Source organism: Podarcis melisellensis (genome assembly GCF_964234715.1).
Source record: "Podarcis melisellensis genome assembly, chromosome: 14".
Lineage (NCBI taxonomy): Eukaryota > Metazoa > Chordata > Lepidosauria > Squamata > Lacertidae > Podarcis > Podarcis melisellensis.
In genome coordinates, this window is record NC_138546.1 from 15,527,845 (window position 1) to 15,532,102 (window position 4,258).

Below are 4,258 nucleotides of genomic sequence, written 5' to 3' on the forward strand. Positions count from 1 at the left end.
CTGCATAATATATCCAGGTAAGTTGTCAAAGTCTCTCATTCCCCTACTCTCAGTCTCTGGTCAGGGGATAGAGACATCATGATTAGTGATGAGGCAATTATTTGAAATTGGGGTTTGTGTGTGCTTAAATAGGCAAGTCCCCCAGCTCACTTAAAGCAGCAGCAATTTGAGGTGGGGACAGCTCTCCATTTCCTGAAACAACACCTTCCTTGAATTACTGGCACACCTCTCTCCAGAAAGCTTAAAAAGTACACCTCCTTAGGAGGAAGGGGATACCAGCAGGTATAGACTCCTTCCACGTGGGTAAGAGCCCCTTGGCAGCATATGACACACAAACACAGAAGAGAAGGGCCTTAGCTAGATAGTAAGGCATGATGGATACATATATAATTATGTATGGTGCAGAGAAAGTGGACAGAGAATCGGGCCAGCCAATGAAACTGAAGGATGGGATATTTAGAACAAATAAAAGGAAAGCCTTCTTCACAGCTGCTTAGTTAAACTATAGAGTTTGTTGCCACAAGACGTGGTAGAGGAACTTTTTCAGTCCAAGGGCTGTAGTTCCTTGTGGGAAACCTTCTGGGGGCCATATAACAGGGGTGGGTGGAACAATGGGTGGGACTCTTAGTTTTGTACAGTATTTCAGACCCTCCAAGTGTCCCTGTTTTCCAGGGACAGTCCTGTATTTACAGAAGACATCCCGGTTTCTGATTTGACCCTGGAATGTTTGGCAAGCGAAAGGAAGGCATAATTATAGCTCAAGAAGATGTTCTCATCTAGCAAGAGAATTGGAGGAAGGTGTGGAGAATGGCCAGTGACTGGGGAAAGTCCTGAGGGCCAGACAGAGAGATGGAGGCCTTCATTTAGCCCCTAGCCTGAATTTTTCCCATTCTTGGGTTTAGAACACCTATTTGAGGACAGAGAAGTTGAGGGTTGCAGAATAAGAATTGGGACTTTTTGGGGTTGGTGGCGTTTCCTAAAACCTTCTGCAGAGAAAGAATCGTGTCGCCCAAAGATTTGGAACAAACTTTAGATGGGAAGCAGGAAATAAATGATCTTGTTTAATGTATGGATCCACATGTCAGATCCTGGTTCCCTTGCCCTTGCTGGCTGACCCTTCACTGTCAGAAAAATGATAGGCTATCTACTTTAAGAACTAAAAAAAAATATTTCTAGTCTAGACGAAAGTAACATTTCCAGACAGGGAAAGAAAAGGGGAGGGGGAGCCAAAAGCTTCTGGCAGCTATTCAATAATAGCCAAGGTATTTGTATTTCAAAAGCAGCTCTTGGCTGCAATCCAGAGAATGGTACAACTCTACTAAAGCTGCATGAAATGTTCGCCCATTTCAATATTCAGGCCAAAAATTGCCTGTTGGGGAGCCAAATATTTCTTTTGGGTTTTTTTTCCAAAAGATTTTTATTGAGGTTTCAACAGATTTTATCATAACAAACAAAACAAGACAACACAATAACAAACAATAAACAATATAAAACACAAAAATCAAACAAAAATATATAAGTTCAACTCTTAGTTTCATATATCTTACTTTCCCAACTTCCTCACACCTCCCTTTTCTGTATTCTAATTTCCAATTTAGTCTCACCAAATTCTTCCTCTATTTTGACTGATTTTAATATTACTTAATTTCTTTTAAATTAACCATTACCACTGCTATCCACTTATCTTCTAATCCCCCATCATTGATTAATTTTGCTGTATTTCTTTACTTGTTACTTATAAAACATCTTTGCACATTCCCTTCAACTTTGTCACTAATGCCGCATTATCTCTATATCCTGCATCACTTTAACATTCAAATAATGTACAATGTTTTTGCAGATAATCTTTAAATTTCTTCCAATCTCCTTCTGTTTGTTCTTCTCCCAAGACTCGGATTCTGCCAGTCATTTCTGCCAGTTCCATGTAGTCTATCAGTTGCATCTGCCATTCACAAATATTTCTTTTGAACAAGCACACAAACACATTAAGAAGTCGCGATGAAGAAATCACAGTTTCATCTTGGTTAAGGAATTTTTATTCTTGAAGCTTCATTATGAAATCAAGCTTACTGTTCGGCATACACACAGGAACGTGCACTTGACTTTTCCATGTGGAATCTGAAGTATAACACTTCCCGTAGCTCATGTGAGGGCAAAGGTTATCAGTGGTTATTAGCCACAATGGGCGTGTTCTCCCTCCTCTGTTGGAGGCAGAGGACCTCAGAATAACAGTTTCTGGGAAACACAAGTAGGGAAAGTGTTGGTGTGCTCAGATCCTGCTTACTAGTTTCCCAGAGGAACCTGATTGGACACTGTGAGAACAGGATGCTGGCCTAAATGGGCCACTGGTGTGGTCTAGCTAGGCTCTTTGTATGTTCTTATCTAATAACTAGAGCCTCCTGCCAAGAGACCAGGTATATACCAAGGTATATATACCAAGGTATATTCTTCCTGCTTTGAACTTTTTCCACCTCTAAAAATTTGTGTTCAAATTCTATTTCATTGATTTGATAAATCGGTTTTTTGTGTGTTTTTTACCTATAAACTGAACTCTGATTTCCTTAATAACCCCAAAGTTGCATCCAGACTGTGTTAAGTTCCATTAACATTGAATGAATATTAGGCATGAATTCCTAGTTTCCATTGAAGTAATTTTATTTTATTTTTATTTTTTGTTTATACGTCCCTTCTTCTCCTGGGAAAAGACCACCAGGTAGGACCTTCACCAATTGGTGGATCTGTAAGCTACCATGTTTTCCATAGTTTAGCTCCACCTACCTGTAGCCCCTCATGTTGTCTCTTGTAGAGTTTTCCTTTCCCCACCCTTGAACTTTTCCCTTTCTCTCTCCTTGCTTACCGCTGGACTTTACTAACTTGGGCTTGTTTCCTTATGTCTCCCTGTACCTTTATTTCTCCTTATAATCCAATTTTCTCTCTCCTAGTTTCACTTTCCTTGCTCTGTAGCCCATCCATGGTCTGTAAAGCCATCAAATATCTGTCTGTTCCATCTATCTATCTCTCTGGGACCTCTCTCTCGCATTCCAACATCCTGCCTTTTATGCAACTGTTGTGAGCATCTGGGTAATGCTACACAGCTGTTCCTGTCCCATCCTGTCACCTCCAGCTCACCCGTGTTTTGATTTGAGCTAGCAGAGAGACAGGAACAACATAGATGGCAACAGCATCCTCACGACACATAACAATATGAACATTATCAAGTGAAATCCACATGAGACTCCTTAAAATGTGCCACAAATCTTCCACCAAGACACAGCAATTAATAAAACAGCATACTGAAATAAAAAATATATTAAGAGTTACTGTAAAAATCAGGAGCAATAGGTCCAATGTACTTTCTGGGGGAGGGCATTCCACAAAGAATGAGCCAACGCTGGAAAAGCCCTAAGCACATCTGTCAATCTACTACAGACTTCCTCAACCTCGGCCCTCCAGATGTTTTGGCCTACAACTCCCATGATCCCTAGCTAGCAGGACCAGTGGCCAGGGATGATGGGAATTGTAGTCTCAAAACATCTGTAGGGCCGAGGTTGAGGAAGCCTGATCTAGTGTGTCTTGTTGCTGGGCCGGAGATCAGAGATGAGAGGCTGATGTTGGAGTCCAGACAGCCTCATACAAGTCAAGCAGTCCTTCTCATAACCTGATCTCAAACCATCTGGGGCAGTGATAGGCAAGCTGTTGTCCTCCAGATCTTGTTAGATTACAACTCCCATCAAACCTAGCCAGCATGGTCAGGGAGATGAATGTTGAATCCAGCAACAGCTGGAGGGCAATAGGCTGCCCACCCCTCCTTTAAAGAGTCCACTTAACCAGAGGCTAGAGGGCAGAAGTCAACTGAACTCACTCCCTTAGCACCAGGGCCAGAAGAATAAGAGTTGGGGCCTATGCAGGCATCTTCCCCTGAGTCCTGGTTTCTCCTCCACTGCATTGCCAGTCAAATAGGGCAGGGAGTGCATCAGGAGATGTAGCAGAATTTTCCCATTTTATTTCATCTTTGGATTCATTTTGTGCAGATAGAGCTTTGCAGTCTGAAATCTGTGTATGAGCCTTCAGAAACCTTTCCTAGTAGAACAAACAGACTGTTTTAAATATGAGCAAGCCTGTGTTCCCTTACAATTCTTAGCACCACTGAATGCAAACATATAAGATGTGTCGACAGAGAACAAAACACTAGGAGATCGGCCAAGCATGGTAATTACACGAATTCCTAGGTCAAGAAGAGAACAAAAAATGTCAACAT